The sequence below is a fragment of the Sus scrofa genome, chromosome 6 (assembly GCF_000003025.6).
Source record: "Sus scrofa isolate TJ Tabasco breed Duroc chromosome 6, Sscrofa11.1, whole genome shotgun sequence".
NCBI lineage: Eukaryota > Metazoa > Chordata > Mammalia > Artiodactyla > Suidae > Sus > Sus scrofa.
In genome coordinates, this window is record NC_010448.4 from 9,517,025 (window position 1) to 9,541,948 (window position 24,924).

The window sequence follows — 24,924 nt, forward strand, 5'->3', positions numbered from 1 at the left end:
TTTTTTTTTTTAAAACACTATCATCAAAATTCAATGGGCCTTGGCAAACGGAGGGAATGAAAACACAAACCGGTTGGATCCTCCGAAGGCCCATCTTCATTACTTTTACTATTTAACTTCCAACTTTTAATCTTGGGCCATAAAAACTGCCCTAATAAAAGATCCATAAATATCTCCTGAATGTGCCAAGGAGTGACTTTGACGACCCAGGAGCATCTGCCGGGCTCGTTCCGCTGACGGGCCTTAGTCCCCGGGCCTGCCCGAGACATCACCCTGAGCGAGACGCGCGTCTCGAGTCTCCCTGCGAGAGACGCCGAACAGATGCTTCCATCCCGAAGTGAAGGGCACTGCTTCTGTTCCCATTCGAAAATTCCACTTCAGAAGGAGTGAACGCATCCCCTTCATTTGTTTTCCAGGGAGTCGCTCAGACTTTGGCATCACTAGCTCAGGCGTTTTTGAAAAATTAATTGAGGCACCGCTTATGCAGAGTGACAGGTAGCCTGGGACATGCGGCTCATAGACGTCTGGCCTAGAAATCTTTTCTCATCCACTTTTGCCCTGCGGACAGTAGGGACTCAATCCCTCCCACCATCACCCCAGCTGCACCCGCAGCATATGGTTGTTCCCCGGGCAGGGATTGAACCCGTGCCTCAGCAGGCACCCAAGCCACTGCAGAGACAACACCAGGTCTGTAACCTGCTGGGCCACAGTGGGAACTCCAGGATTCAATTCTTATTTGCTTAAAGAATGCATGAATGTTCTCCATGTGAGCACTGCTCTTTTCAAATCCATTTCTAATCACCCACTGAATTCTAGAGTAAATACAATTAATTGCCAAATAAACAGTTTCAGGTAATAAAATGCGTTTTTCTTGAGCACATTTAACTCAACTGAACAACGCATTTTTAAAATTAAAAACACTCAAAACTCCACATTATTTTTCCCTCAAACCTTTTTCAAATTAAATTCTGAAAACAAATACACTTTTAAAATTGTATTATATTCACAGTGCATTTCTGCATGAACAATACATAAGGATAATGGCTTTTCTAATGGGATGCATAAATGCGAGTTTACAGGAACCAGCAATTTATAACATTAAATATTGGGACTGTTTACCCCACTCACACAGCTTCCTTTGCTTTTCTATAACACGCCATTCTGAGGAAAACCTGCAGGGCCGTGATCCTTGATGATGCTATTATCTTCGTTACCATTATTTTTCCAGCTTTCTTAAATCAGATCCAAGGAACATTTCTACGTTTGGAATACTGGACAGACTATCCTGGGTTTGAAGCCAGCATTTCTCAAAACTCTTTCTTTCTTTTGCCCAGAGACTTTCTTACAAGTTCTTTTCACGTGTAAAGTGCATCTGTGTGAGCCTATCTTACACATTCCGTGGAGAAGAATGGGCACAGAGGAGTGCGGCGTGTTTCAGCGCCCAAGGAGTCATCTGTCATAAGCAGCGAGTTGTATTTAATATTCAGATCGAGACCGCTCTGTCTCATTGCAGCAGGGCCCCCCTGACAAAAGCCACCCCGCATCTGCCTGGCGTATCGAGTCCAGCGGAGGACAAATTTCAAGATGAACCTGAAATCAATGTGCCATCAAATTTTCATGCCTCTCCCAGACTATCTGTGGCATTTTAATTACAAGCACCCTAGGCGGGGGGTACAACAGATATTGACACGCGGCTCCTACAATAAACTTTATTGGCAACCTCTGTCTGAACGCAGTACTCAACTAGAATAACAAGAAACAGAGGAGGCTACGGAAGCCAGGAGGTACTGCGATTGCTCCGAAGCTGCTTGTTCCATGGGCCTGGGCCTGTCCTAGGCAACAGGCCTGGCAGCCGGGACCCTGAGCTCTTGAAACTATTAAGCACCCCACACAGCAGACGGCCGGTGATGCCTAAGAGCCCTGGCAGGCCCCGATCCTTTTCCACAGGGCGGCCAGGTGTCATCCTGCATCTTTTTTGTTTTCAGGTGGACATTTCAGGTGCACGTCATTTGAGAGCTCTCAGAACATTTCAGATCCTTCTTGCGGAGTCAGGGTGTCTGGGCAGAAGGCGTACCTGTAAACCCTGATGAACGGTTTGATTCGGGACAGAAACGGTCTCTGCATTCGGAGAGCAGGTGCGAGGGGTGGTGGGGAGGCGGGAGGCAACTGGCCACCTGGAACATGGGCGACGGCCACCGCCTGCTTCCTCTGCTTTCGGAACTGCCTGTTGGAAGCATATCACAAGGAAGGGGCGGGCCTGCTGCTTACCGGCCTTGGGAGGTTTTGGCTCTGGGAAAATGAACATCCTGGGATGGCGGGCGAGCCATTTCCCCCAGGCACACTGGGCGGCCCATCACACTGGGTGACTCTGCTCCTGGACATGCCGTGCTGGCACCTGTCACCTTGTTCCCTCTGATGGTGACAAGGGTGGAGATAACGCTCACGACCATGGCCATCGTGGTAGCTTTGTGCCAGGCACTGGAGCAGGCCCATCTGCACAGGCCATCTCAATGAATCCGCAAACATTTTCTGCAGGTGAGCAGTGACGGAGCACCAGTGGCTCTCCAAAAAGAAAAGCCTGCCTCGAAATACAAATCCAGCCCTGCAGACTACCCCGGGACTGGTTCTGGGACCCCCCCCCCCCCCGCCGAGACACCAAAATCTGCACGCGCAGATGTTCCTTACAAAAGATGCTATCGCATTTGCACAAAACCTAAGCACAGCCTTTCCTACACTTTAATCTCCAGCTTACTTTTAATACCGAATGCAATGTAAATGCTAGATAAATAGCTGCAAACGCAATGTATATGCTATGGAAGCAGTTGCCAGCGTGTGGCCAATTCAAGCTTGCCTTTTTGCTATTTCTGGAATTTTTTTCCCCAAATATTGTGATCAACCAAACACTGATTGAATCTGGGGCCCGTGGATATGAAGGGCCAACCCTATACATGCTTATTCTAAAACTGAGTGATATAAAAGACGTTGGCACACAATTTACAAGTGAAAACAGGCAACACTCTTCATTATAAATTTCACGGAGCCAACTGACTCTCACCTGGGGCTTTCCCTGATTTTAGTCTCTCGCATCCATAACCCAGAAGCTTGGTTCACACTTTCAAGTTAACGGTAAGATGAAAGTGAAACCACCCAGATGGACCTATTTGGGATCGGTGCTCATTCTTCAATGGCCTGAGCAGCTTCTTTACTGAGTTTAGTAATAATATGTTTTTAATATGCTGAGGGGGTATTTCCTCTTTTTTAATAATATTCACTATGCATCATTCTGGTCAGGACACCCTTGTAGTTAATCTTCATTATTAATGTTATAATTATTTTCTGAAGCCACGACAATATAAAAGAAACAATCAACCAAGGCTTGGTTTGTGGTTTTTTTGCCTGTTTCTGCGGTGTCAATACTCCTGCCACGGCTTCTTCAAGCTGGCAAGACGATGTCACTGGACGCAGGGCTGGGCAGAGCCCTAGGCACTTCTGCCATCCAGGGCAGACAAGCTCAGGAGCGCAGATGAAGACCGTCAGGGGTCGTAAAATCACTGGGAAGAACTGCGCTTGGATTATTTCACAACGTTGTTTCGAATATAATTTATTTAATGGTAAGTTTGTGTAACTCAAGTTTTAACAGTGTGTGTTTAACAACTGGGTGGCAAAATTCTTGCCAGCTCCACCTCACAGCTGAGTCCCAGGTCATCCGGAGCGGGAGGGCTTCACCTTGAGCTGCCAACGGCGCCAACTGTGCACGAGTGTATGAGCATGGGCGCATGTGTGCATGGGGAAAGCACACATGTGTACACACACACACCAGATTCTGCTGGTAAAACCACCTCCTTGTGTTGCTCAAGAGGGAGGTGGTTTTGAGCACAGCTGGGGGATCCACGATCACAACATAACAGCAGCAGATAATGAAATATCCGTGCTCCTGGAAAGGGTGGTGGGTTTGACAAAGACAAAGGAGGTGGAAGGAATACCATTCGCCCCTGCTGCCTGGGAACCAAAGCAAGGGGATGGCTCCATGGAGGGAGACCTGACACAGGGAAGGCATGAACCAGCACCCACCCAGCATCCCCGCCTCAGTCCACCAACTCGACTCCCACCCAGCATGCCCACGCCCATCCAGCACCCCTGCCCCTGCCCAGCATCCCTGGCTCCTGCTCCTGATTAAGCAAGGTGGGATGCAGAAACATCAGTCAAGATGGGACAGCCAGACGGTGCTTCCCCCGCTACATATTATAATTCAGATGTCTTCGCAAACAGTCCAGGGCATGAATCAAGAAGCACAGTGCTGATTTGGCTGGAGACAGCCCCAAGACACTTCTCAAAGGGTGGCGGGGGTGGGGACAGTACGTGGGTGACATTGATGCTGCCTGCTGTTTCTTCAAGGATAAGATGCCTGACAGGACATGCTGTGGGCTTCTCCACATGTCTTTTCAAAACATAAAAACACAGACGGCTTTTTTATGGACAAACCGGACTACAAGTACTCCAAAGTGTTCCCTAGAAATGCCAGAGCTGTAAAATATCTGTGAGATATAAAATAGAGCATCCTACAGCTTGTCAGTAACCCGGTTTTGTTTGTTTCCCTTTTCCTTTTTATTTTTATCCCCGAGGGTCAGTTGCTGAAAATAAACATCGATGTTTCCTAGGCACGATTTACATTTCGAATGTGAAATCTAATCTGCGGTGCTTGGCCAGAAAGAAACATTTATATTTATGTATCGCTGTTAATCTTGCCTTTAAAGACGGGGTCGACACACAGAGATGGCTTGCACCGTCTCTGCCACATACCCCACGTTCTGACTCTCCCTCCTCTGCTCTCCGGCTCGCTGTTGGCGGAACACGAGAGCACTCTCAGGGCTAACATTTTATTCCAGATAACACTGCCCTTGCTAGAAAGATCCCGCTTCTCCAGTGTTTACAACAACAGCGCAGATTAGAAGGGACTGGCCTGAAGCAAGTGGGGCTTGGCATGAGGCAGGCCTGGGTAAGACACGTTCCTCGCAGAACATCGACGCCGCCCCCGCCCGGCAGCGCAGCAGCCCGGCAGCCAGGCATCAGGCAGGTGCGGGAGAGGGGAAGGCGGCCTCCAGCCTGTGCATCACCACTGGGCAGGCGGTGTACCTGGAGCATTCCGGCTCTGCCATCTGGGGGTGGCGGGCATCTAAAAGGAGGCGGCTCAGGCTCTTTCCTTTTGCCTTTCTCCTTCTCTTGGGTGAGAAGACAGTGCCAGGCTCACACGAGCGCCACTCCTCATCTGAGAGCGGGGCCAAGGCCCTGGGCGCCCTGGCTTCGGAGGCGGGCGCGCCGTAGAGAGTGCGCATGTGGGGGCGCAGGCAGCGCGGCCTTTACGTCTCCGGGGCGGGCGGGGGCCCCGAGTTCTATTTGGAGGAATGTCCCAGCCTTTGGTGTCGTCTTCTCATGTCCACAGGAGCCACTCCCTCCACACGTGAAGCCCATGGCCTCCCTTCCTGGGCAGCCCCTGCTTGGCGAGGGGACTGTCTTCGGGGCACAGGGCCGATCCGATGTCCAGCAGGAAGGCCCGGGCATGCGGGGTGGGGGTAGGGGGTCTGCAAGGGCCCTTCGCCCTGGATCCCGTCTCTCCCCTGGAGCTCGGCCAAGGAAACGCTGTGCACGGAGCCAAGCGCCGGCTTTTCCCTCCTCCCCCCCAACCCCCGGTCCCCAGGGTCCTCTCCACCCACTCTGTACAAAATCAGTTCATCTGGGTCACTGTTAAGGCCCAGCGCCCGGGCCAGCTGGAAGGAGTTGCCTCTTTTGGGCCAAACGCGTGGAGTTTCTTCCAGCCTCAAGCTAAGGCGTTCCGTGTACCAGGACAGCACCGAGATGCGGCCAGGGCTGGAGGAGCATCTGCCAGCCAGACTGGCCTGCAGTCTCCAGGCTGGGAGCGAGCCGGAAGCCTCAGTTTCTGGTGAGGCTCCTTGGCCGGGAGAGGCTGGGCCTGGGGATTCCAGTTCTCTGAAACCCAGGAGGAACTGAGGTTCCGGTGTGGGGCCAGGCTGTCCTGCTTGCCAGGGCCAAATCTGGGTCCTAGCCCAGGAAAAAAAAAAAAAAAAAAAAAAAGATGATTTTCATAGAGAAACAGATTCGCTTTATTTGCTTTGGTTTCTTCCAACTCAGAAGTGACCTGAGTACTGCTGGGAGGGCCCTGGGGGGGGGGGGGGGAGGACCCTGACTTTATTCTCAAAACTAGGCTGGTTAAATAAGGCATTGTCAGGCCAGAAGCTGCCTGGACTCTTGGCAAGTGTATTAACTCAGTATGAAATAATATAAACAGAAAAGAACAATATTCCCTGTTTTCTCACTCCAGGCATTTGAGAGGCTGGGAATCAGTATTCATTTGGAATGGGCCAAGATCTTTGAAAAATAAGTTTTGTGGACTTAAAAGATCTTTCGACTTGAAGTTCTGAAGTGTGGGGGCTGCCTCGTGTGAAGGTTCCAAATGGCATCTATTGTGCTTTGGGGACTCGGAAACACTCAAGAATAAAAGTCCTTCGTGGCGGGAATGGATTGAAATATACCATGTGTCTCTTTTGAGGCATGAAAACATACACATAACCAGATACAAAAACACACACATTTATACATTCTTCTGGGGGCCCCGTAACTCTTCCCAGTTATTCTTCATGTTGATTCATGTCTGTTTGGTTTCTAAACTGTTCAGTTTAAGACCTCGAATTGAGATGGTCTAGAAAGTAAAAAATCCAGCTGTGCTTGCTGCAGAGGCCCCCAGCGTGAACACACAGGCTCGGACGTGGAGGGGGTGTTTCAGGGAGTGGGGGACCCCGCCAGCCCCAGGCAAGCCTCACTCCTGCCACGTGGAAACTAGAATTGATTCTTCAATTCTCCCCGACTCCCAGAGATGTTCTGTGCAGGAGCTGAGTCCTGGTTCATACATTCTGGGTGCAGGAGGAAGAAGAGAGAGAGAGAGAGCATTGCTGAAATACTGCCACTCCGATCCCCACTCCTGGGACCAGGCAGGCTTTTGAACATTTACAAAACAATGAATCAGCACACATCTTCCAGGCCAGATGAGCCTGGGGAGAAAAGTGTGAAGAGGAACTGGGAGAAATACTTGAAATTGTGGACAGAGACACTTTAAAAAGCCAAAATGGAGAAATGCATTCCATCCAAGAGAACCACCATCTTGCTGAAAATTACTGGCTCGTAAGATAATTTACTTTACATTGGTTAATCTTAGAGAGTACGTTTTTCCTAGGATTTTCCTAAAGGAAGACAATCTCCTTGAGTTCCCTGTTTTTAAACTTGTCCCCTCCCTTTTGGGGATATTTGACTCTCTAGACTCTCCAGAGAGCCGTTTCCTCATACATCCTAGAGAATATACGATTTCATTTTTCCACACATGCATTTCTATACACCTGGAATTTCAGTTATTTATTAACCATGCCTAGTTTTGTGGTTTCTAGCTTTATATCTTTAAAGTCATTAAAACTTAATAGGAGAATTAATCATAAAAGAAATCTATCAAACACAGTTGCCAAGCACTTTTTTTCCCCCCGCTGACTGACATCTTTAAAATGTATTTGAATGTTATTTATTTCATCACACCCAGGGAATAAAAAAAAAATAACTTGCAGCTTCCAAGTTCAGAGAAAGCATAAAAATGTGATTTACTACTTATTGTACAGTTAGGCACATGCATATTATATACTGCATGTTAATCTTCGACTGGCTAAGTTTAGCAAATTTGACAACACTACCGTTTGCTAGTAAGGAAAAAGAATCGACATCTGTTCTCTCCCAGATATGGCTCCTTCTTGGAAGGAATCAGAAATATGCCCAGGCCTTCTATTTCCTGGGTAAACTGATAGAATGTGGGCTGTTTAAATGGACAGTCAAACCACAATGCCCCCTGGTGGTGAAATAGTGCATACACATGTGTTAGCGTCTGCACAGGGAATATTTTCGAGAGAAACTTAATTTTTTAATAATGTGGAAATTTTCTGGTAGCTTTCAAATTGCAAATGCAAAAATCGTGGAGCACTGATAGCCCTTTAAGTGGAAAATAAATATTCACTATACTGGTAGTGAAATTAGAGGCATATTTAGTTTCTCCTAAATCACCTAGATCAAAGTTGCTTTGTTTCGATTTTTACAAAAAGGGATGATGTTTTAATCCACACTGAAGACTTGGAGTATCGGGAAAAATCAGAATTAGAGCACAGGTAGTTTTTCAACTCAATTTACAAAAGTGAAGCTGTCAGCAGATACTTCCGGGTAGACCTATGGGTCTGTTAGCTTATTGTCACTCCAGTTAAAATGGAGTGAGAGCAGATTCCAGATTTTGCCAGCGGATGGAAGACTCCATCTTCCCATCATGCTCTCAGCATGCACCTCTGATAAGCAGCTTAAAGGGAACTTCCTCGGGTCAGACATAAATAGTGATTCTCAGGTTCCCTTAATCCAGACACACATTGCTTCTGAGTGAGGCCTCATAAATCTCAAAACCAGTCAGCGACACAGGCAAGACGACACTGTTAGAAGGTGCAAATACATTCAATAGCCACGGCGTGGACTCATTCATCACACAAACAATACTGATGTCTTGTAGGGATCCAGGGACATGGCACCACCTCTCTCGCAAAGTGCGTGATCTCTAGAAGCAGGAGGCCTAGGAGAGGAGCTGTGAGTGCTTTCCTTCTTCTCAAGAGCTGAGCCACTCACAGTCCGAGGACAACCAGCAGGCGCACAGGGTCCCCCAGGTCTCCTGGCCCCTGACCCAGAGCTGTCCACTTTGGAATAATGACTTATCTCTGATGCCAAACATTTTAAGACACTTCCCTAATGGCTGAGGCGATACTGCTTAGGACATGCTGTAAAAAAACAGTGCAATGGAAAGATAATCCACTCTAAGACATGTACACAGATTCTCAGAGCAGCATGATTCCTAACAGCCAGAAACTGCAAACAGTTCAGATGCTCGTCAGGTGATGAATGGATGCACTGAATGTGGTACACCCACACGAAGGAATATTATGAAGTCATAAAAAGAAACAAAGTACGGGAATTCTTCTATGGTACAGCGGGTTGAGGATCTGGTGTTGTCACGGCAGAGGCTTGGGTCGATGCTACAGCACAAGTTCAATCCCTGGCCTGGGCTCTTCCACGGGCAGAGCCAAAAAAGAAAAGAAAAGAGAAAAAGAGAAAACCGCAAAGCACTGATATATGTTACAACCGGGATGAGCCTTGATAACATTCTGCTAAGTGAAAGAAGCCGGATACAAAAGACCACATGTTGCACCATCGGTTTATAGGGAATGTCCAGAACCAGCAAATCCACTAATAGAGAAAGCAGGCCAGTGGTTGCCCAGGGCTGGGAGAAGGGGTAACTGAGGTGAGGGCCAAGGAGTGTGGACCTGCTGGGGCTAATAAACATATTCTAAAACTGATGGCAGTGATACACGCACAACTCTGTAAATACACCAAAAAACACTGAATTGTACATTTTAAATGAATGAATTATATGGTGAGTGCATTATGTGTGGATGAAGCTGCTTCTGTCTGTTTTGTTTTTTTTTAAAAAAAAAAAAAAAGGCTGCTGAGGGCAGGCACACCCTGTAAAGGTCCAGAGACCTGAGAAGTGACCAGGAGAAGGAAGACAAGGAAACAGTAAACGCCCCCAGAGAAGCGATGCCCGCCAAGCCTGGCTCAGGCTGGAAGTCCACTCTCCCTTTTGTCCAAGGGGATGCGGCCCAGCTCCAACACCCCCAGAAACCTTCTACCCAAAACTCGAGGAAGAAGTCTCTCTCCATCCAGATCACGAAATCTAAAGATGGGGGCACTTCGGGGTTTTCGGCCCACACCGCCCACTTCCCCTACAAAACCCATCATCCTCGCCCACCAGAGATCTGGATTCAATTAGCCTGGAGCGTCACTCTTTTGAAAGAATTTCCCAGGTGATCCGCGGGTCCAGCTGAAGCAGGAGATCCCTGTTTGGGAGAGAGCCAGCAAGAAAGCCAGGGCACAATGGGAAGGAAAGCTGGGCACAGTGGCAGCCTGCATGGCTTTTTGTACCAAGTCTTTACTGTGGATTTCTTCCCCATCTCCCACGTATGTTTCAAAAAAAAAAAAAAAAAAAAACAAACCCTCTGTGCAGCTGTGGCAGGCGGAGTCGTGGTCAGCCTGCCCGCCCCACCAGCATCTGATCATTTTCACAAATAACACCAAAATGTTTACACAAACAAAGATATCCAAACCAGCTTGCCTGCTTTTTCATAACAGGCAGGCACTCTTCCAAAAATGGTTTCATTATACCAAAAAAAAAGGTCCGTGCAGAAGGAAGGGTGCTTGTGTTCCAAGTTCAGATTTCTGTGGGCAGTAACTGAGAACTTCAATCGCTGGTACCCAGCTGACCCTCTGTCCGGCCCGACATTCTTCGCTGTTGAAGACTTGAGGATAAAAGCCTCCCGCATCTGACCCAGCAAGGCTGTGCCCGCTGCCCCGGCTGGGATTGAGTCCAAGCTAAACATCAGCGAACCTGAGCGTGGTGCAGCACTGCTCGATGCCCAGAGAGAGAAACACGCTGGCTTTGAATTCCTTCTCTTGGAACTTCTTTGAGCCAGGAACTATCAACTCGTCGCAGGTGTGGCGTCAGGGGTTGTCCAGAGTGTTCTCTCTGGGCCTGTACTGATCAATGACAATTTTGGAAAACACTGCCTGTGTAATTCACCATGGAAAAAAAGCTTTGGGATTGAAGGATGTGACTGGAGCTTCTAACACAAACGTCCACGTGTTCCCCAAAAAAGCCAGTCCAGCTGGAAGGCGGCTGGGAAAAAATCACAAGAACACCCGAAATGAGCCCCCCGTCTTGTAAGGGAGAGTGAGGCATCTGCCCACTCCTGTCACTACACAAATGCTCAGGGGTCTCCAGCAGCGCACGCCTGGCACACCCTGCCATGGTTTGCCAGACGCGGTGAAATGGTACCACGGCTAACTCGGTGAGGAGCGTGGGGTACATAAGGAAAGAAGAGGGGTAGATGAACGGGGAAAGAAGGATCGGAGAGCGGAAGAACCCAGTGCAAAAAGGCGCCTACGTGCCGTGCGCCATGAAACCCAACGGCTGTGGGGACAATTCAATTTAATCTTGGCAACCAGGATGGAGACTTAACACCCGTGGCAAATGCCAAGCAATCCAGACAGTTTTTTTAAAGGCCATCTTTCCCAGCTGCGCACACGCTCACGCACACAACGAGCCCTGCGCTGACTGTAGGTAGCAGCAAACGCAGGCCGGCGAAGCCCTCCGCAGGCAAGCGACGGCGGGGCCAGCTGTGCCTCTCGCGGTGACATCACACAGCAAAACCCTCAACAGGTGCTCGGGACCAGGCTTGCCTGCTCAACTCTTCCACGGTTTTGATTTGCTTTCCGTTCTCCTTGGGCAGAATCAAAGCTTCTCTCCCCATCTTCCTCTCCTACCTCCTACCTAAAGACTCAGAGCAGGGAGGCCGCTAAATGGAAGCGGTCTGGCACCACTTCACCCTAGCTAGCCAGACGCAGGAACGGCTACTCACAGCACATAAAGATGAACGGTGAGGGAGGGGCCCAGCCCCACGGCATGAAATTCCAGTTCTCAACACCCAGAGGAAAGGGCACCTACACGGCCTCGAGCTCATTCTCTTCCCGAGGCCATTCCATGGGTGCAGTCTACCGTGGCGGGTGTCAAGTCCTCTGCTGGGCACTCAAAGTACAGACGAACAAACAAAACCCAGTCCTCATTCGTGAAGAGGCGAATCCTGGTGGGGAAGTGGGAAAGGCATGGACAACTGCTACATGGTAGGAGCAAGGGTCGAAGAAGAGCCAGAAAGGAGCTCGGAGCCACCATGCAGGCACCCCCACCCCCCATCCCTTAACCCAGCACGCGGACCCAAAGGCAGCTGCGGAGCGACCCTCAGCCTCTGTGGTCACCAAGGACAGGACATCCCCATGAGCCCACCTGGTCCTTTAGGAAGGTTAAGGAAAGCAAAGAGCCAAGAGATGGATCAGGAGCCAAGAGGACTAAAAACAGAAGGGGCTGGGGGCCGGCTGGGGGAAGTCAGGGTGGGAGCAGCCCGCCCTGCAGGACCAAGGCCAGGGGACAGGGAACTCGGTGCTGGCGCCTCCCCTGGGGCAGAGCCACGGCCATGAAGCTGGGGCCTCGAGTCCCACCCCCACCCCAGACACCCTGAGCTGCTCAGAGACAGGAACGCACGTCAAGTCACCTGGGGAAGGAGAAAGGTCTGGCTGGTTTTCATACTTAGTGAAATTCAGTTTTAATCAAACTTGGTTAAGTTAATTATTGACTCAACGAGGATGAAACTAGAATAAAATCACTTTTGCCTTAAGCCAAACTATTAAGAAGCCTCATAGACTTAATAGACTAAAAGTGCTCAGAATGATTCCTTCGGCGCGGGCGATATTCCGTCTTCACTCCACCGCTGCTGCGCGTCTCTCTCGCTGCCGCCGATGGTGGACGGGCGACGGAGCGTGAGTTCCCCTCGAAGAAAGGGATCGGGGGTCACCACTGGCAGACACCCGAGCTCCATCACTGAGGCAGTGAGACAGCATGTTGTCCCTGCTGAATTGTTCTTATCACAGAAGCGCCTCGTTTTTGCAGGTCACTCACTGCCCTTTAAGCCCAGGGTGTGCAGCCTCTCCTCTGCCCCAGGATCACTGACGCTGCCAGCGACAGCGTGACACACGAGGCATGCGCCTCGGCGGGAAGAGCCTGACTCCGTCATTAACTCTGTGAGCAGGGCATGCAAAGTTTGCAAAAGCGGTCCCTGCAGCATACCCTGCCCTGAAGTGGGACAGAGACACCCCGCCTTCGCCCCCTATGCCACAGGCTCTGCAAGCCCAAGAGGGACCCCCACCCGTGACAGCATGACATTTACAAAGCAATGACAATAAACCTCGAGGTACCACGTCTTTTTTATTCCCTTTATGTTGATACCCTTGATAATTTCCTAAAAATATCAAATTCCCTGAAAATATGTTTTTCACTATATATAGTCTACCTCTTTTTTTTTTTTTTTTTTTTTTTTGAGATAAAAGTCGTGCGTCCCATGGCAAACAGTCAAGAGCAATGTCTCTGGACCCAGCAACTGTCCCTATGATGTAGTGTCAGTGCCCACACCACGGGGAGTGTCTAATCACGACGCTTAGATTCAGTCGAGCAAGCGCAGTACACGTGCGATGAGGTGTTGTGGACAGCATGAGAAACCCACTGTTTCCACTCAGAAACCCATCATCCTAGTGCCCATTCAGCACTTCAACAGTTACTGTCATTGTATAACCCTCAACAGACCCATAGTTTAAAATCACTTGGCCTCGCGAACATAAAGCACATGAACTGAGAGTCCATGGCCTTAGTCTCTGGTCTCTCCTGATGGCCAGTAGTTACGGTAAAATGTTACCAGTGGAATATTCTAGCTTCAGTTACTACCAAACTGCCAGACTCCTCAGAGACATGCTTAACTTGGAGGTAAATAAGTTTTTTCCATTTACCTCGGATTTTCATATAAATGTGTTTATTATTATTATTATTACGCTTTTTAGGGCTGCACCAGCGGCATACAGAAGTTCCCAGGCTAGGGGCTGAATCAGAGCTGCAGCTGCCAGCCTGTGCCACAGCCACAGCAATGCCAGATCCGAGCCGTGGCAACCGCAGCTCACAGCAACGCCAGATCCCCAACCCGCTAGGCGAGGCCAGGGACCAAACCCGCATCCTTGAAGTTACCACGCGGGTTCGTTTCTGCACACCACAACAGGACATCCCAAACGTACTTACTTCAAAGTTACAATTAAAAACAAATCTTGGTAAATCAAGAAGAGACCACTAAAATGCTATGAGAAGGACTACAATCCGCAACACCGGCAACACCAAATGCTGCCAAGGTGGTGCAGCCACAGGACCCTCACTCGCAGCTGGAAGGAAGGCAACATGGCTCAGCCATTTCCAGAGACAGTGAGGTACTTCCGAAGACAGAGGTGAACATATTCTCGGCGTAGCATCCAGCCACTGTGCCCTTGAGTGTCGACACAAATGAGGTGAAAACCTATGTCGACACAAAACCCAGCAGAAATGGGTTTACGGCAGTCGCATTCTTAACTGTCGAAACTTGGAAGCAACCAAAATACCCTCCAGCAGGTGAATGGATACAAACCCTGTGGTCCATCCAGACCTCGGGGTACTATCTGGTGCTAAAACGAAGTAAGTTGGGAAGCCGTGAAAAGACAGGGAGGAAATCTACATCCGTATCTCTAAGTAAAAGAAGCCAATGCGCAAAGGCTCCTAACTGTAGCTGTGATTCCAGCCATATGACATTCTGGAAAAGGCGAGCCTGTGCAGACAGTGAAAAAATCAGTGGGGGCCAGAGGTGAGCGGTGAGGGAGGGGTGCAGAGGGGAGCACAGAGGAATCTTAGGGCCGCGAGTCCACTCGCTGCAGCACCACGGGGGGGACACCTGTCCAAATGCACAGCATGTACAACACCGACAGTCAACCCCAATGACTGTAACAAGGGCACCCCCTGGCGGGGGGTGTCCAAAGTGAGGGAGGCGCTGCTCGGGGGCAGGGACAGGGAGCAGATGGGAAATCTCTGTACCCTCCACTCAATCTTTTTGGGACTTAAAATTGCTCCAAAAAAACAAAGTCTAGTTTTTAAAAACAAACAAATAAAGATCTTGGAAAGGAACAAATTCCGAATGACACTGAAAGAAAACCTGCTAACCGTGCAAAAGGCGGGCCTTCTGTGTGGATGTGCACAGTTACAGGGGCACCCAGCCCCCTTCCCGGAGCACGAGTACCTTCACGGTCCCCAGCCCCACGGCTCCAGCCCGAGCAGGGGCTGCCAGCTGCTTCAGGCCAAGGAGAAGGGTACACAGGGAATGCTCCCAGCCTCAGCCTCTGACACCCGCCCCCCGCGCCAGCTCCCCACAGAACCATTCCTGACCGAGTCTCCTTCCAGAGGGTGTTACCGATGACATCATCACTGTGCACGTACGTATTGACGTGTCCGTGGCCGTGCCCTTGACATCAGTTCCCGGGCCGAGGACTGAACCTGAACCACAGCAGTAACAATGCCAGATCCTTAACCACAAGGCCACCAGGGAACTCCAGGAATTTCTGATAATTAGAAATGTTTACTGATTTTGACTCTTTTGACATAATCATTTGAAATTATAAAATAATCCATGGTTACCAAAAAATCAAAAGAAGGAAAATCAACGAGAGACCGATCCAAGGTAAAACACAGCTCTCTGTCCATTACGTCCTGCCCAACCCCACCCCGAGACGTCAGGCCTGGTGAAAACGCCTTCCTAGATCTTTTCCTGTGTGCACACAGGGGCATGTTCTGAAAATGATTCTTAATTAAAAACAACGCAGATCCATGAAACATCTCTACTTTGCAGGACGTCATGTCCGAGGGCCCTGACCCCCCTGGGTCCAGCCACGGAATGAGACACCTGCTCCACCTGATGGCGGAGACTGGGGTGGGGGCAGAGCAGCGAAAGAGGAAATGAGAAGCCTCTCTAAGGACAGGCCCACAGCCCTCAGAGCCAGCTGTCACCCTGCGGTGGACATGAGCCTCTCATTCCACTGACAGGCCTTCCTCCGGCTATAGGATCTGGTCGGTAATTACAGGAAAGGCCTCGCCATCAAGATGGGGGAGGAGCTAATTGACCAAAAGTTCAATGTGCTGACTCAGGGACCGATGGCCAAGCCTTCGATTTCTTTTCCTCAAAAAGCCACTGACGTACAGTCCATTAGGCCGCGGCCATGCGGGCCCAGGAGACAGAGAGCTTCCGGTCAAAGCACCTGTGTGAGGCTTCACCAAACATGCTCGGCCTCTGCATCAGAAGGGGCCTCGCAGCGCTGCCGACCAGGGCATTTTCAGGAGGCACCAAGCGATGGGTTGCTGGTTCTATGTCCTTTTGCGTGCTTGATGCTTTGTGTCTGGTTCAGGTTTATTTACTGACCCATCCCAAGTGCACGAGCCAACATCCCTTTGAGGTCCAGCCCTCCTCTAAGGCTCTGTGTCCCAAGTCTGTTATCTTCTGCTCGTCAGAGTCCAGAACCCCTGCCCTGCTCAGGAAGGACACGTCTCGGGCACTCCGTCCAAATGGGGGGAAACGTTGGGACGGTCCCGCATCAAATGCGGTGGGAAGAACACAGACTACGGAGGGCCAGAGACTCTGGCAGCCGATGCTCCCGGCCAGGGTGCTTCTCCATGTCTCGCTTTTCTCACATCTCAAGAGAGAACAGAACGAGGCAGAGGCATCGCAGTATGTAAAGCACGTGGAACGCCGTGTATGATCAACCGATACACATATAAGTACAGAGCAAGCGCTAAGCAGGTATTAGCTATACTCATTACATTGTTTTTGTGGTCATGTCATTAAGCAGAGCTTAGGAGATGAATGATACTCTTTAAATACGCTCATACCCTAGGAGCCTAGGGCGACCAAATGTAACTGCTCTTCTCTGCTGTGAAAGGGAGTAACAGACATACATGAATCATCCATACAAGTAAACACAGGTTTCTGCAACTTTGTGTGTATAAATCAAATCATACCTATCAACTGGGTAACTGCCACTGCAATGCATCTTGCAGTGAATCCTCTCTGTCCCAGGGAAGCTTCTAGACCAGAATGATGCTAAGCACCTGTCTTAACATACACATTATTTTATTTATTTATTTATTTATTTATTTATTTATTCATTCATATTTCTTTTTAGGGCTCCCCCTGCGGCATACGGAAGTGTCCAGGCTAGGTGTCAAGTCAAGGGGCAGCTGCCGGCCTACACCACAGCCCCAGCAACGTGGGATCCGAACCACGCCTTCAACCTACACCACAGCTCATGACAATGCCAGATCCTCAACCCAATGAGCAAAGCTAGGGATCGAACCTGCATCCTCATGGATACTAGCTGGGTTTGTAACCTGCTGAGCTACAACAGGAACTCCAACATACAAATTCTTAACGTAGCACCTTTTCTTATGCAGCTCCAGCAGACGGAACTCGGAAACATTTATTATTCCTTTAGGGAACTGGCTCTAAGTGCTTCCAGCCTTCTCCCAGGAGGAGGGCCCAGCTCTGACAGCAGCACATTACTAGGCATAAGATTCCCAAAGGTGTGACTGCCACACAGGAAGCCAGTATGCCCTCTGCAGGAGGAACTATGACGCTTTTATCAAAACAGCACTTTCCTAGGATGGCAGAAAAAGAGTATCGCCTGCACCAACCCCAGACGATGAGTAATGGCTCCTTGGAGCAGTGTGTGCTGAGCATGGTTCTGATTGATTAGTGATGCCTGCCATGGTCACAGGACTAGGGAATAGATGCATGCACGCTGAGTACTCACCATTCCCATACCTAATGGTGCACAGGTACTCTGTGTCAGGGATACACTGAGGGATAAGGCTCCTGGTAATTTGTCCAAAAAAACTATAAATTAAGCAGGGAAAAAACCCACATTTGGATATGAGGATGCATATTCTCTCAGAATTATAACTCTAAGCTGCTACAAATTATCCAAGACACAGCACAACCATAAAACGTCCCTTAGCCAAAAATAAAGAAAATTTCAACACAAATCCAGTCGCACTTGGGAGACAAGAGCAATACGGATTCTGTGAACACCTCCTAGTGGCAGGCCCTGGGCTCTGTCCTCAAGGTCAGAGCTCAACGCTTGTTCACTGTCGTGGTTCTAGATGTAAAAATGCTCTGACACACACACAATCAACTGATACGGACTGGATGTTGACCACATGTGAGTTAATACATGGTCAGGTGGGCTGTATGATGACAAAAGTGAGGCTAGGAAGTCACAGGAATGGGCTTGTTGCTAAAGAGTCGCCTGGGGGGGGTCCTCCAGGGGACCATGCTGTGAGTCAAATGGCCCCTCACCAGAGCAAGTAAACAATTCATTGTGAAAGCACACACACCTTTCTGACTGGGTGGCTGATGACACAGACCTCCCTCCATCCCTACCGGCCTTTGTTTCAAGCCCCACCCCCCACCCCGGCTCCCCATCAGCTGTACACACATCACTGTCACCTGATGGAACCATCTGCTTCCCTCCCGGTGGAAATGCCACTTCTGGGTGTTCATCAACTGTTACCTGAAAGCAGCCGGCCAGGGATCTTCGAGGGAGATGCCAGGTCTCGGAGATCTAGAGAACCAGGGCAAGTGTACTCCCGCCCCCTACTGGCCACACTTGGAGAGGCGCCACCCACAGGGCTTGGGGCATTTCAGTTGGGGGGAGGGAGCCAGGCGAACACACTGGTCAGCCGCACAGTGGTAACTAAGGGTGGAGAGGAATGAGATGGAGGTGCAATGGTCGGGGGGACGCTTGGGTCTCCAGAGGCATCTGTTCCCAGCCATTTCCCACCCTCGCCCCCCCAATCCTCAAATCCCCAAATGACTGTTATTTGAAACAGCTTCATAGACTCAAGTTTTCTCCAGGGGTTTCAAATGCAGCTCTTATCTTCCAGCTGCAAATAAAGAAAGTCCAGGTGTGAGTCAGCAATTCCCATTTTGATTGGATTTTGCAATCACCCCACCCACATCAAATGCACCCTCTCATAGGTCACCAAAAAAACAAGACACCTAAGGCCACTAGGTCCTAAATGCAGAGCAGCAGGAGGGAAGGAAGAGAATGACATCCACCACTGTTCACAGAGCACCTATTAGGCGACAGGCCAGTGTTGGGAACAGAATAAAACACGGTCCTCTTCCCAAGAAGCACACCATCCAAGAGGGACGATGACTGCGTAACTGAACAATCACAGTACAGAAGCTGCCAGAGTGTCGAGCAAGGGGGTGAAGCTGTCTCAGTGAGGAGCAATCTGGGAGGGCTTCACGGAAGAGATGACACCAAGAGCTGGGTTCTGAAGAATGAAGAGCAGTTTGCCAACAGACCAGTGAGCCCAGGACAGGAGGGGGAGCCTGAGGAGATGACAAAGCTGGCACCGAGGGTGCAGGCTGGTGGCTCAGATCCGTTTGGCTGAACTTGAAGTTGCCCCAGGAAGGGAAGGGGAAGGAAGGGAGGCTGGAGTCATGGCTGGCTGGGCCACGACTCTCGAAGGAAATCACTGCTGCTTCTCTTTTACGAGCTCCTGCTAAGGAGTCTTCTTTTGCAGGAGAGCAAACGGCAATGGGGAAGGTTCTCGGAGCCCTTTCCTTCTCGGAGAGAAGGGGGGTGTCACCTGCCAACGGAATCCCCACGTCTGAAGAGTCACCACGGGGAAGAGAGCATACGAGACAGAGGGCAACGCGGCTGATGCTCGGGTGGGCGTGCTCTCCGATGCAAAAGACGGACGTCTGGGCAGAGAGCGGGACCGCGTTCCCCGCAGCCTCTGCGCTAAGCCGGAGGTCTGCCATCAGTCCAAGGCTGGAAACGGTGCGTGCTCCTGACCTTCCCGGCAAAATGCTAATCGGTGCACAGGGGCCGAGGCCAAGAGCACAAGAGGATGGCACCACGAGCGGGTGCCAGAGGAGGCCAGTGCGACGACGGACAACCAAGGGAACCACGGACACACATGCACACACACGTATGTCGAGGACAGATCAGCTCCCTTTAAAATCAGCTATTTCCACCCGAAAGTGAGTGCAAGGCCAAATCATTCCAACATCAAACAGCTTCGAGCCCTTTCCTCACGCTGCTCTCGGTGCATGATGGTCGATCGTCAGGACCCTGTAGCGTCACCTTGCTCTTCACCCCTGCGGGTTCTTGGTGAGGAAAAGTTGGCCCCAAATAAAGGAGAGTCCTACATCACAACCAAAAAAATAATTTTTTTCCAATCTGAACAAATCGTTTAGCATAAAAATAAACAGAACTAGAAACTGTCTCTAATAAACTAATATTAGTCTCCCCAGAGGGTTAATTATGTCGCTCCGTATTTTAAGAAGAATGTAAATTGCCGGTTTCAACAGATGTTCTTTTAAAAGAATTGGTTATCTGGGAAATGATGGGTCTTTGTTAGAGCTTACCCCAGTGGAATATAAACATTAAAATCATCCGACTATCTGCCAGCCCCCTCCTCCAACAACTGTTACCCACACCAAGGCTACACCCTCTGCTTATCGGCAGCTTGGGAGACAAGGGCTCCTGCCAGAACTGCAGGCTCAGATACCAGACAACCCGTCCTCGGGATTCCCAGGCTCCCCCGTGGCTGCTGCCAAGACCCCACAGCGGCACCTGGTCCCCATCAGAGCCCTGGCTTGGGTGTTATTTCTTCCTCTTCTTTTACCCTGGAGCGCGTGAGACCATCAGATCACAGAGAACCAGAGATGGGCCCTTCTGGAAACACAAGGCTTGTCCAAATTCAGTTTCCACATGCCAATGTGTACGGCACTTGTAAACAGGCGCACACAGGCGTGAAAGCTGTGTCCGAGGGAGAAGTCGTTAGAAGACGACAAAGATTGCAAACATCCGTGCAGTTTTCTCTCAGAGGGCATTTCCTAGACAATCAAACGTCTGTTAGCTGGTGCCCAGAGCAAGACTTCAGCTGGGGTGTCTGCCGAGTAAAGAGAGAGCAAAGCCCCTGTGGGGGGAGTCCCTTAGTCCACGTCCAGTGACCTCCCCCAGCCTGGGGCTGCGGAGGGGACGGGGGCTCTTAGGTCTGTCTGTCCACCTCACTTGACAGGACGTGACATCACCGCCCTGGTTAGACTCACTTTGCAGACAGAGACACCGAGGCTCGGGCAGACTGGTGACGCCTAAGTATCACCTCACGGGAGGTGCTTTTACTATGGATCTGTCGGTACCTGGCATAAAATCTCACCTCCGCCAGAAAGGGAGGCAGGTGACGACGGATCTCCCGAACCGTGTGTGAAGGGTCTGCTCCTCCAGGAGGGAGGTACTCGAGGGACTGGGTACCCTGATGCCCTGCAGGCAGGAGGGGACAGGGCAGCTAAGGGCCGTTCTTTGAGGCAATGCCTGTAAGAGGACAGTGACAACAGACAGGCCTCACCGAAGCCTTACTCTACAAGCGAGCTGAGAAAGATGCTCGGGGCTCGGCAGTGAATGCGAGTACCCCACTCCTTTGCTGTGGCGACACCACCGTGTCCGATTCCCAGGCAAGGAAACGAAGACTCAGAGAGGCGAGGTCATTTGCTCCAGGGCCACACATTCCCAAGTGGCCCAGAGAGAACCACCCAGGTCTGCCTGACTCTCGCGGCTCCCTCCTTCCCTCGCACGGTCTCGGCGGACACCTCCGAAGACACCGGGCCCGACATCACCCACCGCAGCAGCCCCAAAGGCCTGGGGGTCAGCTATCTTAGGGCCAGGGCAAGGCCAGGCCAACCAGGGATCTGTCTGAACATGCTCAGGGGTCCCAAGGGCAGACCCAACTGCGAATCGGGGAGCCCCATGTTTGCAGCAGAGAACTCAGGAAAAGCTCCACGCCAGCCCTATGGAGCCTGACACAAGGTTAAACGTGATCCAGGGCCCGCCCTTTACCTAGGCTGGATACGCAGGACACCGAGGGGAGAGCTGCGTAAAAGACCTGACTGGGGGGCGGCGGGGTGCTTGGAGTGTCCACAGAGCAACCCTGAAACTCATCCTGCACCAGCTTCTCAGACGGTGGTGATAAAGATTTCCCTCCAAACAGAGAGCCATCGCTCCCACCCCTCCATCCCCAGCCAGGGCCAGGGGGGCACCTTTCAAGCCTTCTCCAAGCACACTGCCCAGTCCCCAGGGAGACACACACCTGCCCCACAGCTCAGAGACGAGCCTGTGCCCGCGGCAAGTGGCAGCCGGAGAGAGAAAAGGCCCAGCTCGATGCGCTCTGGACATCCCATTTCTGATGCTGCGTTTCTTCCTCAGGAGCCCAGGGGACATAGGACAGTGGTCCTCAGGCAGGAAAACTGCTCTCCTCCCTCCTGCTTCCGTCCCCTGGGCAGAAACTGCTAAGGCTGCCTTAGTCCCAACTCCAGTGTTTTGGGGGACTGAACATTCCTGGAAGCCAGGGAAAGAGAGAGCTATACACAGTGAGAGGGCCTCTGCTTTTCCTTTCCTCTACTTTTTTTTTTTTTTTCTGGTCACACCGGGAGCATGTGGAAGTTCCTGGGCCAGGGATTGAACTTGCGCCACAGCAGCAACCTGAGCCACTGTAGTGACAGTGCCAGATCCTTAACCCTCTATGCCACCGGGAACTCCCTCCTATACATTTAAGTGGTTAAGAACCTCGGCAACAGAATGCTGGTTCTTAACCCTCAGGCAGTTCTGCCCCTCCAAAGGCACCTGGAAATATCTGGATACACTTTTTTTTTTTTTTTTTGGTCTTTTTCTAGGGCCACACCTGCGGCATATGGAGGTTCCCAGGCTAGGGGTCCAATCAGAGCTGTAGCCGCCGGCCTACACCACAGCCACAGCAAAGCAGGATCTCAGCCACGTCTGCAACCTACACCACAGCTCACGCCAGCGCTGGATCCTTAACCCACTGAGTAAGGTCAGGGATCAAACCCACAACCTCATGGTTCCTAGTTGTGTTCATTAACCACTGAGCCACAATGGGAACTCCTGGATGCACTTTTTCATTATGCCTTCTTGGGTCCAGGAGTTGCTGCTGGCCTCTGACAAGCAGGGGCCAGCGACGCTGCTGAGGATCCTATAATACACAGGACGGAGCACTCAGCAGAGAATGACCTGGCACCAAATGTCAACAGTTCCCGGGTGAAGAAACCCTGGACTAGAAGGAACATCTACACTAAGTTTCAAATAGACAACTGACAGGGGCCGTGACTTTTTGGGTTTTCAAACACCATGGCATACGAAGGTTCTGATGTTACAATGCGTGCAAAAATGTCACTTCAGTAGGTGCCTCCCTTCAAATGTGGGGCTGATCCTAAAGGATCTGATTAGCTCGTATTAGTAGATGGGATGCAGGACTGTGGAAACAAGTCCCAGAGGCTCGACTCTGCTGACGCATCTGTTTTTTGGGGGGCGGGGGGAGGGGGTAGGGAATAACCAAATCCTTGCTTTAGTCATTCAGAAAACCTAGCACCTGTCTATATCAACACACCCGAGATGAAAAAAAAAAAAGAAGAAGAAAAGAGATAAATTATTTATCCAGCATAAATATTAAAGAAAATTGCAAAACAGAGTCTGGTGTCACCATGCTGTTGTTACAGAATCATCTCGTTATAGCTTCTGGCAAAATACTGTTGTCCTTAATATCAGTACAACAGAATTGTCTGGGATGCACCAGCCAGGGTACATGCGTCTGCTTGCTGTCGAGGACACTTAGCAGCAAGCCAACCGGCTCATCACACCCCAGCAGAAAACTGTGCAGAGATGGCCTATTAGCCGTGAGGCTGAGTGAGTCACAGATCATGAAGTGCATCTGAACACAGGATGCAGCGGGAAGCTGGCAGCATGGTGCTGGGCTGCAGCCCTGTCCGACCAACGCAAGAGAGCTACGCTTCCAGGGATTTTATGAGCCGGTTGATGAACACACTCATTATTAAACATTCAATTAAATAAACTCACCATTAAATAAGCCACAGAAGAGAAGGGACTTGCGGCTGCCAAGGGGAAGGGAAGGTGGGGGAAGGATGAAGTCGGACTTTGGGGCTCGCAGGTGCCAACTACTATGTATCAGGTGGATAAACGACAAGGCCCTGCTGTGCGGCGCAGGGAGCTTCGCTCAGCACCCTGTGAGAAACCACGACGGGAACGAGTATGAAAAAGAATACATGCACTTTTCACTGTACAGCAGAAATTAACACGTCGTAAATCGACTATGCTTTGATTTAAAAAATAAGCTATAGCAAAATCAAAGGTAAGAGAAACTCAAAATCCAGTACTTGTGAATAATTTTAGTATGTTTAAAATTAAATGAACTATGCTCTGAGGTCATTTATACGTCTGTATTTATGCTGTGTCTGGATAGTGGAAATATTATATATATACTTATATATATGATATAAATACATAATAGTATATATATTTTTCATATATACTCAGTGAAATGGGAGTGCACATCTCATTTTTTGCTAAATTTTATTAGATTTACTAAAATTTACACAATTTTCACGTGATTTTTAGTATGATAATTGTATATTATCTGTGCTCTTGAGACTATTTATATGTCTATATTTATACTATGCAGGGTAGAAATATTACATATACATGTATTTGCATATATAATATAAATAATCACACACACTCAGACTTAACATACGTAAACAGTAGAAGACTGTACATTCCATCCTGACTCCGTTTCCTACCTTCCTGCTGGCCATGGTGTGTGTATTTACACTGCACTCATCAGCAAACACTACAAACTGGAGTTTGTCGTCCGCCCCAAGAGCCGGTTGTTAACCGTTTACCGGCACACAAACAAGTCCGCCCATGACACACACACACACACAGGCATCGTGGAGACGGGAGCTGCAGGGACAAAGGGATTTTGTCTTCGAACAAGACATCTATTATTCAAAGTTTAGCAAACTCTGGGAAGCAGCTACATGGGTTCCTAGGTAACCAAGAAGTTTAATAAATCTATATGATGATAATTAAACACTGTAAATAATTTATCTGCTGAGGCTTCCTGGCCAGCCCGTTAGGCCTCTGCAGAAAAGTGATCCGCGGGTACGTTGTGAGTTAAGGTTGGCAAAGTCAGAGCGGCGAGGAGCGGTGGAGGCAAGGTTTGCTCTCGGAAATGGTAACGGCTGGAGCCCACGCTGGGAGAGGCAACTTGGAGAAGCGACACAGCCAGCCAGGCTGCTCTGTCCTCTGGAGCCGGTACCCCCACTCCTGAGAAGGTGCCGCCCCAAACGGGTAGCAGCACTGGTCACTGGTGGCCACGTGCCCTTCCCAGTTCGGGCGGCGTGCTTTCAAGGCAGCTGGACACAGGTGCGCCCGCCCCCGCCTCAGCATTACCCAAGGACA

The 24,924-nt window shown here is 50.1% G+C and overlaps 1 protein-coding gene across 5 annotated transcripts in view; it reads right to left on the reverse strand.

The window, feature by feature from the left end:
- WWOX (WW domain containing oxidoreductase) overlaps positions 1–24,924 on the reverse strand; it is a 960,840-nt gene that overhangs the window by 606,816 nt on the left and 329,100 nt on the right. For 2 of the 5 annotated variants that reach the window (XM_021097055.1, XM_021097056.1), the window contains exon 9: positions 1–24,924. This exon is cut by the window's right edge. The exons of the other annotated variants lie outside the window; for them this stretch is intronic. The gene's annotated coding sequence lies outside the window, so the exon portion shown is untranslated. 5 annotated transcript variants of the gene reach the window in all.